Raw genomic sequence first — 14,162 nt, 5'->3', positions numbered from 1 at the left:
ACTTAAATTTTGGAAAAAACCAATAACCCCCACAATTAAAATGTGGACTATGGAAATGACAGAGACCCTGCATTTGGAAAAAATAAGGTTTGCCTTAATCGACAAACCTGAGTTATTTTTTAAAATATGGTCTCCATTTATTGAATTTTTAGAAAAGTAAATGGGCTTGGCACAGGACTAAAATTAAAAAAAAATTTAAATAAATAGTTGAAACTTGAGTTGGGGGTTGGATGTACAGCTGTGGTTTTTGTCTCCCGGATCTACTCCCGTTAATTTTTATTGTTAGATCCTTTTTTCTTTTTTTTTAACCCTCTTACTCTCTCTCTCCCCTAGTTTATAGTTTTATATTTTTATTTTTACTTTCTCTCTTCAAAAATTTAAAAATTGAAGCTATGTAAGAACTTTGTAACAAATGTGTTTTTTCTTATTTCGATTTGTACATATGCTTTTCAAAAATAAAAAAAAATTAAAAATTAAAAAAAAGAATTAAGTGTAATATATTTGTTCCAAAAAAAAAGTCATCTTAGGGGAGTTTACATGTGCCATGATTGGAGACAAACATTGGGCTTCAGATTGCGGGTGTGATTTGTAATAATTTTGTAAGCTTACAGTGCATTGTTTTAGTTTCACTGTTCTGCATCAGTCTCTTCTTGCTGTCATTTATTATCAGAATTTTTTCAAGGACATTTTACTGAGATTCCAAGATCCACCTGGAATATTTAGAAATATCATATCATATCATATCATATATATACAGCCGGAAACAGGCCTTTTCGGCCCACCAAGTCCGTGCCGCCCAGCGATCCCCATACATTAACACTATCCTACACCCACTAGGGACAATTTTTTACATTTACCCAGCCAATTAACCTACATACCTGTACGTCTTTGGAGTGTGGGAGGAAACCGAAGATCTCGGAGAAAACCCACGCAGGTCACGGGGAGAACGTACAAACTCCTTAGAGTGCAGCACCCGTAGTCAGGATCGAACCTGAGTCTCCGGCGCTGCATTCGCTGTAAAGCAGCAACTCTACCGCTGCGCTACCGTGTATCTCAGAAAGTAATAAACATATCCAATTCATAAAGCCATTTCTTTTTTTTTTTAATGTTTATTTTTTTTTAAATTAATTTAATTGATTACAGTGCATATAACAACAACAGTAAACCCCATCCCTCCCCTTCCCTACATAATCATGAAAACAAACAAACAAAAACAAACAAATAAATAAATTAAATTAAATTAAAAAAAAACATAACTACAATGTTACAAAAAAGACAAAAGCACAAAAACATGAGGCAAGGTAATTTTCACAAGTCAAATATTTCAGTATTTTCACTGCTGGATTCAAAGAAGGTACAAAAGCTTGTGGCATTGAGGGGATAGTTTTACTTGTCCTTAATATACTGCAGCACTGGGTTCCATATGTTGAAGAACTTTTGAGGGTTGCCAGACAATTCATATCTCAACCTCTCTACGTGTAATATGCCCATTAATTCTCTTAACCAAGTCTCAAACTGAGGAGCAGAGTCTGATTTCCATAGTTTCAAAATACATCTGTTGGCAATTACCATACCATAAACCAAGATTGTGCGAGCATTATGGTCTAGCTTCTCAAGCGTTGTGGAATACCCGAATAGAGCAGTTTCAGGGTCCGGAGTTAAAGTGACGTTTAAAACAGTGGAGTACCATTGAAATAAAAGACACCAAAAGTTGTGAAGTTTTGGACAAGTCCAAAAGTGGTGAGCGAGTGTACCCTCAGCGGTCTTGCATCTATTACACAAAGGTGAGAGATCAGGAAAGATTTTATGCAGCTTAACCTTAGAGTAGTGTAATCTGTGTATATCCTTGAATTGAATCAGTTGTAGCCTAGAATTAATAGAACAGGATTTTATACTTTTCAGTACTACCTTCCAGACATCGTCATCAATTTCAATGTTAAGGTCTAATTCCCAGGTTTGTTTTATTTTTAAAGTAGATTTATCTAGTTTGTTTGAAAAGATACCTACAAAAGATGAGATTAGGTTCTTTGCTTCCGGGGGACCCAGCAAAATTTTGGACAATGAGTCGTCTTCGGGCAGGGACTCAAAAAGCGAATTGTTTTGTCAAACATAATTTCTCAGCTGTAAGTACCTGAAGAATTGAGTTTTGGGCAATGAGAACTTGGATTGTAGCTGATCAAATGATGCAAAGTGTCTATTTATGTAAAGATCTTTTATTGTAACTATCCCTTTACAGCTCCATTCTCTGAACGCTGTGTCTGTAAATGATGGGGGGAAAGCGTGGTTATGCCAGATTGGGGCATGCATTGACGTATTCGGAAGCTCACAAGCTTTCCTAATTTGGTGCCATATTCTCTGAGCATTGGACAGAGTGAAGTGATCCTCTCTAAGAGAGGTGAGAGATCTGGGTAATGAAAAAAGGAGAGCAGGGAGAGAAGTTTCAATCGCCAGCCAAGGTGGCAGGTCATATCCAACTCCCCGTTCATATGCATACTGCCAGTATACCATGACTCTAACATTGGCCGCCCAATAGTAATATAAAAAGCACGGTAACCCCAGTCCCCCATGTTCCCTCGTTTTTTGAAGATAAGCTTTTGAGATCCTGTGTGCTTTATATCCCCAAATAAATGGCATAATGATAGAATCAATTAACTTAAAGTAGGATTTGGGGATAAAAATAGGGACATTCTGAAATAAATACAGAAATCTCGGCAGGGAGACCATCTTTACTGCGTTCACGCGGCCAATCAAGGAAATAGGCAACGTTCTCCATTTCTCTATGTTCTCCTTTAGCTTGTTCAACCTTTCGGTAAAGTTAATTTTAAAAAGGGTCTTGGGGTTTTTAGATATTCTAATGCCCAGATATTTTATACTGTCCGGATTTGTTTTAAACTGCATGTTGGCTAAGAATACAGGGTCTAATTCTGCTGTTATCGATATAAGTTCACTCTTCTGCCAGTTTATAGTGTAACCTGAGACCTCGCCAAAGGAATTAATAAGCTGGAATAGGTAAGGGACAGAATGTTCAGGGTCAGATACAAAGATGGCAATATCATCCGCATAAAGCGAAATCTTATGTTCCACCCCACCCAGTATTATCGGTTTTATAAGCACATGCCCTCTTATGCCGATTGCCAGCGGCTCAATGGCTAACGCAAAGAGGAGCGGCGAGAGGGGGCATAAAGCCATTTCTAATTAGAACGTGGAGCAGGGCAGCACAAGAACAGGCCCTTCGGCCCACAATGTCTGTGCCAAGATGATGCCAAGACCATCACTTATCTACCTGCACATAACCAATATCCCTCCATCCCCTGTATAACCATACTAGGGTTGCCAACTGTCCCGTATTAGCCAGGACATCCCGTATTTTGGGCTAAATTGGTTTGCCTCGTACGGGACCACCCTTGTCCCGTATTAGGCCCGGATGGCGCTGTAGGCTAGGACACTGTAGGCCCATACACTGTAGCCCGGGGGCCGCTGTAGTCCGGGACAGTGTAGGCCCGGGCGCCACCTAACGGAGGTTGCGTAGCAACCTGCCTCCCGGCTCGTGTGGCCACCATTGGTGGAGCGGGAGCACGTGGCCATTGGCTGGGTAGTGATATCACCTTGTCCCTTATTTGGGAGTGAGGGAGTTGGCAACCCTAACCCACACGCCTATCCAAAGGTCTTCTAAATGCCACTAATGTATCTGCTTCAACTACCCTAGTGCATTCCAGGCATCCACCACCCCTGTGTAAAAAACGTACCCACACATCTCCTCTACATTTTGCTCTGTCACCTGAAGGCTGTGCCCTCGAGGATTTGATTTTTCCATCCATGCAGAAAGATTCTGACTGTTTACCCTATCTTTGTGTCTCGTCATTTTAGACACTTCCCGCTAAGTATCCCCGCGCAACTATCCATGTCTGTCCAACCTCTCACTGTAGTTATTGCCCCCCCCCTACACCGAACATCATTCTGGTAAACCTCCTCTGTACCCTCCCCATCCTTCCAGTAACAGAACAACCAGGACTATACACAATACAGATGCTCCTCGACTTACGATGCTTCGACTTTACGATGGTGCGCAGCGGTAGAGTTGCAGACTTACAGCAAATGCAGCGCCGGAGACCCGGGTTCGATCCCGACTACAGGTGCTCCCTGTACGGAGTTTGTACGTTCTCCCCGTGACCGGCGTGGGTTTTCTCCGAGATCTTCGGTTTCCTCCCACACTCCAAAGACGTACAGGTTTGTAGGTTAATTGGCTTGGTGTATGTGTGAATTGTCCCTGGTGTGTGTGGGATAGTGTTAGTGTGCGGGGATCGCTGGTCGGCGCGGGCTCGGTGGGCCGAAGGGCCTGTTTCCATCCTGTATCTCTGAACCAAACTAAACTAAACCTCTGAATAACGTTATAATACAAAGATATGCATAGAACACATTCAATTGGCAAAAAGGTTAATGCAAGATTAGTCTTGTACCATGAAACACTTGCTAAACAGTTATCACTGCGGCGCGGTGGCACAGCAGTAGAGTTGCTGCCTTACAGCGCTTACAGAGACCTGAGTTCGATCCCGAATACGGGTGCTGACTGTACGTTCTCCCCGTGACCTGCGTGGGTTTTCTCCGAGATCTTCGGTTTCCTCCCACACTCCAAAGACGTACAGGTTTGTAGGTTAATTGGCTTGGTGAATGTGTAAATTGTCCCAAGTGGGTATAGGATAGTGTTAGTGTGCGGGGATCAGGGCCGTCTTAACGCATGGGCCTGATGGGCACTTGCCTGGGGCCCCACGAGCATAGGGGCCCCATGCTGATCTGTGTATGTTAAGTGACTTGCAATAAATAAATACTACTTTAAAAATGTAGGTTCAATAAGTGCTTTTTTCGCAACATTTTCGGTCACTAAGTGCTTCTCACAGCGATCTGTAAGTGCTTTTCGCAACAATGTAGCACCCTAAGTCCATCGCTAAGTGCTTTTCGGTAAGTGCTTTTCGGTAAGTGCTTTTCGGTAAGTGCTTTTCAGTAAGTGCTTTTCGCCGGCACGACAGGGGGGGGCTGGTAGGGAAAGGGGGGTGGGGGAGAGTAATGGTAGGGGCCCCAGTACACTGCTTTGCCCGGGGGCCCATAATGCTGTAAAAACGGCCCTGGCGGGGATCGTTGGTCGGCGCGGACCCGGTGGGCCAAAAGGGCCTGTTTCCGCGCTGTATCTCTAAACTAAACTAAACTAGACGGCAGCGAGCCGCAGCTCCCAGTCAGCCACGCGATCCGATGTATTAGATGCACTTTTGACATACGATATTTTCGATTTACGATGGGTTTATTGGAACCTAACCCCATTATAGGTCGAGGAGCATCTGTACTCCAAATGCGGCCTGACCAATGCACTGCAAAGCTGCATCATGACTTCCTGACTCTATAATGCCCATACCTATGAAAGCACGCATACCTTATGCTTTCTTTACCACTCTTTACCACTACTTCTTGAAGATTTAATGCTGATGAAGCGTTTAAAGCCTGGTTGAGTGATATTTAGTAAATCATAAGGTTCAATTTTAGAAGGATTTTCTGACTTAAGTTTTTAAAAATAGAGAACATCTACATCCACACAGAGAGCAGTTTTCAATTAAATATAATGAAAGCAAAGGAACTAATGCAGTTTTCAATAAGTTGGAAAGTTTTATGAAGAAAACAAGTAAATCGAAGGGAGTGCTTTTAAACACAGCACTCCCGCCCACTCACACCACCTCGATTTACCCCGAGGCTTTTAATGCCAGTCATTGAAGCATAGCAGTGCACTTGCCACCTGACCCTCATCTATTATTACAACATTGTTAGTCATTCAGTCCAATCTACGTCCCACTGTAACACCAACAAAAAACACCCACAGAATTGTTAAGCAGTGCACACCTTGAAATATGTAGGAAGGAACTACAGATGCTGGTTTAAACCAAAGATAGAAACGTCTCCCATTCCTTCTCTCCAGAGATGCTGCCTCTGAGTTACTCCAGCATTTTGTGTCTATCTTCAAAACTTGAAATATTTGTGTGATCATTTGTATTTGATATGTTTAAGACTCTACCTGTTTAAAAGTGAGCAATTAAAACTCATTGAAGATGAAAAACGCTGGAGTAACTCAGCGGGACAGGCAGCATCTCTGGATAGAAGGTTTCCTCTCTCCAGAGATGCTGCCTGTCCCGCTGAGTTACTCCAGCGATTTGTGTCTATCTTCAGTGTAAAACAGCATCTGCAGTTCCTTCCTAGGCCGTAGAAATTCATTCTTTGGCTGACCGAATACATATTACACAGGTTTTCAAGATATAATTGACACATTTTTTCAACTGTTGTTTACTGGAAAGCTATGAAGATTAATATTTGGAATCTACTAGAATATTGACTATTTTAGTTTCGTTTAGTTTAGAGATACAGCGCGGAAACAGGCCCTTTCGGCCCACCGGGTCCGCGCCGACCAGCGATTCCCGCACATTAACACTATCCTACACCCACTATGGACACTTTTAACATTTATACCAAGCCAATTAACCTACATACCTGTACGTCTTTGGAGTGTGGGAGGAAACCGAAGATCTTGGAGAAAGTCCACGCTGGTCACGGGGAGAACGTACTAACTCCGTACGGACAGAGTTGTACTCTGTTTTAGCTCATTAAATGAGCTAAAACATCTCAAATGTTCTACAGTCAATAGATTACATTTGAAATCTAGTGCAAAATGAATGCCAACCAAATTGGACAGATCAAGAGAGGCACAAAGTGCTGGAGTAACTCAGCGGGACAGACAGCATCTCTGAAGAAAAGGAATAGGTGACGTTTCGGGTCGAGACCCTTCTTCAGATCCGAAGAAGCAGCAAGATTCTACACATAGATATAATTTAAATTCTTTTTGGTCAAGATGGAAGTGTATGAAGAAAATAATGATGGAATCATAAAACAGTCCAGACTTCATACTAGTTACACAAATAGTTTTTTTTTTTTAGGTGAATAAATACTGAGTTAACTTAATTTTTCTCAGACCCACATCATTTTAGGTAAGAGACCCTTCTTCAATCTGAAGAAGGGTCTCGACCCGAAACGTCACCCATTCCTACTCTCCAAGATGCTGCCTGACCCGTTGAGTTAATCCAGCATTTTGTGATACCTTCATTTCAGGTAACCTTTTTAATAAAACATCCACCTCATTTTCTTAAACTGGTACTTGAGAGATATGTTAATATTATAAAGTTAAACGGCGCTGAAAATGGCTCTTCATCCGTGCCAACCAGGACACCTTCCAGTGCTGGTCCCATTGCCCTGGACTTGGTCCATTTCTCTCGAGACCTGTCCTGTAATTTTATATCTCTCGTGTTCTCACCTTCCAGACCAGTCTGCCATCGGGTTCCTTGTCAGAAATCCTTGCCCTCGTCATCCCTCTTTGTCACCTTTTCAAAAAACCCGATTAAATTCACAAGGCTTCATTTCCCAGTCACAACCCCATGCTGACAATCCCCGATCAGTCCGTGCCTTTTCAAATCCAGATGTATCCTGTGTCTTAGAAACCCTTCCAGTAACTGACCCACCACTGATGTTAAGCTCATTGGCCAGCAGTACCCTGGTTCATCTTAGATTTTTTTTTAGATTTAGAGATACAGCGCAGAAACAGGCCCTTCGGCCCACCGGGTCCGTGCCGCCCAGCGATCCCCGCACACTAACACTATCCTACACCCACTAGGGACAATTTTTACATTTGCCCAGCCAATTATCCTACATACCTGCACGTCTTTGGAGTGTGGGAGGAAACCGAAGATCTCGGAGAAAACCCACGCAGATCACGGGGAGAACGTACAAACTCCGTACAGACGGCGCCCGTAGTCAGGATCGAACCTGAGTCTCCGGCGCTGCATTCACTGTAAGGCGGCAACTCTACCGCTGCGCCACCGTGCTGTCACAACAGTAGCAACCTTCCAGTCTTTCAGTAGCTCACCCAACACTCAGGAAAATATAAAAGTCTCTGCCAGGGACACCACTCATTTCTTCCCTCAATGTCCTAGGAGATACTTGGTCAGGACGTGGCAATTTGTCCATCTTGGTGTCCCAAGACCATCAACATCTCCAGAGATTCATAGCCTCAAAATTAAAGGATGTTCCTTTAGGAAGGAGATGAGGAGAAGTTTATTTAGTCGGAGGGTGGTGAGTCGGTGGAACTCTTTGCCACAAAAAGCTGTGGAGGCTAAGTCAGTGGATATTTTTAAGGCAGAAGTAGATGGATCCTTGATTAGTACGGGTATCTGGGGTTATGGGGAGAAGGCAGGAGAATGGGGTTGAGAGGGAGAGATAGATCAGCCATAGACTTGATGGGCCGAATGGCCTAATTCTGCTCCTCTCACTTATAAACTTAATATCTGCTAACATCACTCTCTGTGGCTTTCCTCTTACTCGGGGGAACCAGCTTTCTTCGAATACACACCCCTCTCCACCTCCACTGCCCTGTTCAAGATGAACAGCACAGTGGTGTGTGGAACCCCAGGCAAGCACAGCTCACAGTTACTTCATGCCTTAGCAAGCTGCAGGTTTCATATTGCATTTCACTTGTCCACTCACTTTAGATAGCTTAAAGTCATCACAGAAAAATAGCAGAGATCATACCTAAATAAAGATATGCATAGAACACATTCAATTGGCAAAAAGGTTAATACAAGATTATTCTTGTAGCATGAAACACTTGCTAAACAGTTATCATTGCGGCGCGGTGGCACAGCAGTAGAGTTGCTGCCTTACAGCGCTTACAGAGACCTGGGTTAGATCCCGAATACCGGTGCTGACTGTACATTCTCCCCGTGACCTGCGTGGGTTTTCTCCGAGATCTTCGGTTTCCTCCCACACTCCAAAGACGTACAGGTTTGTAGGTTAATTGGCTTGGTGTATGTGTGAATTGTCCCTGGTGTGTGTGGGATAGTGTTAGTGTGCGGGGATCGCTGGTCGGCGCGGACTCGGTGGGCCGAAGGGCTTGTTTCCATCCTGTATCTCTGAACCAAACTAAACTAAACCTCTGAATAACGTTATAATACAAATATATATTTACATGTCGCAGCCATTGCATTGAATGATGTGAATGTTAAAGAATCAAACCGTGAAGTTATCTCAGCTCTGTTGTTTGGACTCAGGGTGTGTTTAATTATTTAATAGTGTGCAGGTGGCAGACTGCACCAGACACTGGGGGGCCTGGGCTGTAAGCCGGAAGAGGTAATAAAATATAAACTTTGAGGACCGAGACTCCTGAGAACTCATTTGTACCGGATGTTCCTGTTACAAGACATTGTGGTCCCATAGCATTTTCAAGTACGGGAGAGATATGGAGGCACAGTGACTGAATTACTAAATTAACAACCAGATTTCTGGATTATTGAAGATAGACAATAGACAATAGGTGCAGGAGGAGGACATTCGGCCCTTCGAGCCATTCAATGTGATCATGGCTGATCATTCTCAATCAGTACCCCGTTCCTGCCTTCTCCCCATACCCCCTGACTCCACTATCCTTAAGAGCTCTATCTAGCTCTCTCTTGAATGCATTCAGAGAATTGGCCTCCACTGCCTTCTGAGGCAGAGAATTCCACAGATTCACAACTCTCTGACTGAAAAAGTTTTTCCTCATCTCACTTCTAAATGGCCTACCCCTTATTCTTAAACTGTGGCTCCTTGTTCTGGACTCCCCCAACATTGGGAACATGTTTCCTGCCTCTAACGTGTCCAACCCTTTAATAATCTTACACGTTTCAATAAGATCTCCTCTCATCCTTCTAAATTCCAGTGTATACAAACCTAGTCGCTCCAGTCTTTCAACATATGACAGTCCCGCCATTCCGGGAATTAACCTAGTGAACCTACGCTGCACGCCCTCAATAGCAAGAATATCCTTCCTCAAATTTGGAGACCAAAACTGCATACAGTACTCCAGGTGCGGTCTCACTCAGCTGCAGAAGGATCTCTTTGCTCCTACACTCAACTCCTCTTGTTATGAAGGCCAACATTCCATTGGCTTTCTTCACTGCCTGCTGTACCTGCATGCTTCCTTTCAGTGACTGTTGCACTAGGACACCCAGATCTCGTTGTATGTCCCCTGTTCCTAACTTGACACCATTCAGATAATAAAACAAAATAATAATAGACATAAAACACTGGAGTAATTCAGCAGGACCGGCAGCATCTCTGGAGAGAAGGAATGGGCGACGTTTTGGGTCGAGACCCTTCTTCAGACTGAGCGTCAGGGGAGAGGGAGACACAGAGATACAGAAGTGTAAGGGGTCAAAAGAGATGAAGTTCAAGGAAAATGTAGAATACACCACCGTTAGCTGGGAGAAGGTGACAACAAAGCAGAGATACAATGTAATCAGGGGAACAGTCAGACTGGTCGGAGAACTGGGAAGTGGGAGGGATGGAGAGAGAGAGGGAAAGCAAGGGCTACTTGAAATTAGAGAAGTCAATGTTCATATCGCAATATTCATACAGCTGCCCAAGCAAAATATGAGGTGCTGTTCCTCCAATTTGCGCTGGGCCTCACTCTGACAATGGAGGAGGCCCAGGACAGAAAGGTCAGTGTGGGAGTGGGAGGGGGAGTTAAAGTGTCCACCAACCGAGAGATCAGGTAGGTTTCGGAAGACTGAGAGGAGGTGTTCGGCGAAACGATCGCTGATTATTGAGCTAGAGATATGAGTTTGAAGCTCATGATACAAGCTGGGGAATTTAAATTCAAATAATTAAATAATTGTTTCACTGCCCTTGCCTTTCTAGAGTCCGTAGGTTTAGAAAGTGTTATGTACGGAGTGTTGGTAAGTTGCCGCAGTGCATCCTGCAGATGGTACAATGAACAAATGAATGAATGAAAGATACTTTATTGTCACATGTGACAAGTCACGGTGATATTCTTTGTTTTGCATACCCAAGGTATGCAAAGAGTCGCCACATAAAGGGCGCCGACAAAGTTACAAAGTATCTCATGGCAGGACCTCCTTTGTTTCCCCTCCCCCCCACCCCTCACAGAGGTCCCCCACGCCTGGTCCTCCTTAGTACAAAGTGCTGCTACTGTTGTCAATGGTGGAGTGAGTGAATGGTTGTAGATGAAGTATAAGAAAATAACTGCAAATGCTGGTACAAATCGAAGGTATTTATTTCACAAAATGCTGGAGTAATTCAGCAGGTCAGGCAGCATCTCAGGAGAGAAGGAATGGGTGACGTTTCGGGTCGAGACCCTTCTTCAGACTGATGTCAGGGGGGCGGGACAAAGGAAGGATATAGGTGGAGACAGGAAGATAGAGGGAGAACTGGGAAGGGGGAGGGGAAGAGAGGGACAGAGGAACTATCTAAAGTTGGAGAAGTCAATGTTCATACCGCTGGGCTGCAAGCTGCCCAAGCGAAATATGAGGTGCTGTTCCTCCAATTTCCGGTGGGCCTCACTATGGCACTGGAGGAGGCCCATGACAGAAAGGTCAGACTGGGAGGGGGAGTTGAAGTGCTCAGCCACCGGGAGATCAGGTTGGTTAAGGCGGACTGAGCGAAGGTGTTGAGCGAAACGACCGCCAAGCCTGCGTTTGGTTTCGCCGATGTAAAGAAATTGACATCTAGAGAAGCGGACACAATAGATGAGGTTGGAGGAGGTGCAGGTGAACCTCTGTCTCACCTGGAAAGACTGTTTGGGTCCCTGGATGGAATTGAGGGGGAAGGTAAAGGGACAGGTGTTGCATCTCCTGCGGTTGCCGGGGAAAGTGCCCGGGGATGGGGTAGTTTGGATACGAAGGGACGAGTGGACCAGGGAGTTACGGAGGGAACGGTCTCTGCGGAACGCAGAGAGGGGAGGGGATGGGAAGATATGGCCAGTGGTGGGGGGGTCCCATTGTAGGTGACAGAAATGTTGGAGGATGATTTGTTGTATGGTTGTATGTATGAATGGTTGTAGATGGGTGCTTAACAAGCATGTTGTTATGTCTTGCCTGTTGTTGAACTTCATGAGTGTTGTTGAAGCTGCACTTCACCCAGGCAAGTGGGGATGGTTCCACCACACTCCTGACTTGAGCCTTGCAGATGTCACTTGATCACTTAGCGAAAATCAAAACCAATAATTAACCATAGAGTCATAGATTGATACAATGTGGAAACAGGCCAATCGGCCCAACTCGCCCACACCGGCCAACAATATCCCAGTTACCCTAGTCCCACTTGCCTGAGCTTTGTCCATATCCCTCCAAACCTGTCCTATCCATGTACCTGTCCAGCAGTTTCTTAAATTGTGGGATAGTCCCAGCCTCAACTACCTCCTCTGGCAGCTTGTTCCATATGCCCACCACCATCTGTGTGAAAAAGTTACCCCTCGGATTCCTATTAAATCTTTTCCCCTTCACCTTGAACCTATGTCCTCTGGTCCTCAATTCCCCTACTCTGGGCAAAAGACTCTGTGCATCTACCCGATCTATTCCTCTCATGATTTTGTACACCTCAATAAGATCTCCCCTCATCCTCCTACGCATTTGGAAGACAAACACTAACATGACTGGTGGCTCCGAGTGGCCGTTGTGTCGAGGTTTCAATGCAATTCAATGAAATTCTGTTGTCATGGGAAGACAATCAGAGGTGGTATGTGTTGAACAGGATAGAATTGAAGCTAAATAAAGAGTTCAGCGGTGGATCAAAGTTAAGCATGTGAAGAGTAAGAATGAACAGGACAGGATGGGTAGACCAATAGTTACACGTCATGGGACATCAAGTCAGAGGTTATGGGGAGAAGGCAGGAGAATGGGATTAGGAGGGAGAGATAGATCAGCCATGATTGAATGGCGGAGCAGACTTGATGGGCCGAATGGCCTATTTCTTCTCCTATCAAGTATGACCTTATCTGTGTGTATGAGCATCAAGTTGAGTTCTGGCATCTCCTATCCTATCCAGAGTCTTAAAAGAAACTTATAAGAGGCTAAAGCTGTGCGCAATGATATCTTTTCCACTTCACTCTCCTGTTAAAAATGCTTCCTTTCCGGAATGATAAGTGATAAATACTGTCCCATACTTGGATTTCTAAAACTTAATGCAATTCCCCGCATGTTTTCTTTATATTTTACTATTCCGTTCAAGCAGGTTGGGCTCGTCAGCTGGGTTCTAAAATTAATCCATTTTCAAAACAGCTTTCAGCGGAGACTGGCTGAATTATTCAGTGGAACACTGTGCGTCTGAGCCAATAATCCCAATATTAACTTAGCAGATTGAGCATTTCAAAATCACCATGCAACTGCTTATCAATTAGTGATGTTCACACTGAACAACTGAAGGGAATTCTCGTGATGTTGGCAATTTTTAACAGAATATTTAGAATAGACTTTTGCTCTCGAAGGCAAAAAAAGGGAGTGAAATTGGTCTTCGCAACCAGAGATAAATGGGCAATTTAGTTTTAGTTCACAGGTACAGCATGGTTTCAAATTCCTGGGCGTGCATAATTCTGAAGATCTTTCCTGGACCCAGCGCACTGATGCAATTATAAAGAAAGGATTTTGTGTCTATCTACGGTTTAAACCAGCATCTGCAGTTCCTGCCCACGCACACCATCATCAGAGACCCACACCACCCTGGCCACACACTCATTTCACCCCTGCCATCGGGAAGAAGGTACAGGAGCCTGAAAACTGTAACGTGCAGGTTCCAGATCATTTACCCACTTCTGGTCCCCCACGGTCCGGGAGGCCCGTTCCTTGTACCCATCGATGGTTTTGAGGCCTCTCCAGACTTCACTGATGTTGTTCCTCTGCAGCTGGTCCTCCATCTTCTTCCTGTAGCTGTTCTTCCCCTCTCTGATCTTACTCCTCAGCTCCTTGATAGTGTTAATGTGCGGGGATCGTTAGTCAGCGCGGACCAAGTTCCTCCCGACACCGGTGAACATCCAGGGAATGGACAACGAGAGGGTGGATTCTTATAAGTACCTGGGTGTCTACCTCAACAATAAACTGGACTGGACTGAAAACACCGATGCGCTATACAGAAAGGGCCAGAGCAGACTTTATCTGCTGAGGAGACTCAGGTCCTTTGGAGGGCAGGGGGCACTCCTAAGGACCTTCTACAACACGGTGGTTGCATCGGCCATCTTCTATGGAGTGGTCTGCTGGAGCAGCAGCATCTCAGCAGCGGAAGAGACTCGACAAGCTGGTCAGGAAGGCCAG

The sequence above is a fragment of the Rhinoraja longicauda genome, chromosome 6 (assembly GCF_053455715.1).
Source record: "Rhinoraja longicauda isolate Sanriku21f chromosome 6, sRhiLon1.1, whole genome shotgun sequence".
In the NCBI taxonomy this organism is placed as follows: Eukaryota; Metazoa; Chordata; class Chondrichthyes; order Rajiformes; family Arhynchobatidae; genus Rhinoraja; species Rhinoraja longicauda.
The sequence above is the reverse complement of the archived record's forward strand: the minus strand, read 5'-3'. Positions refer to the sequence as shown.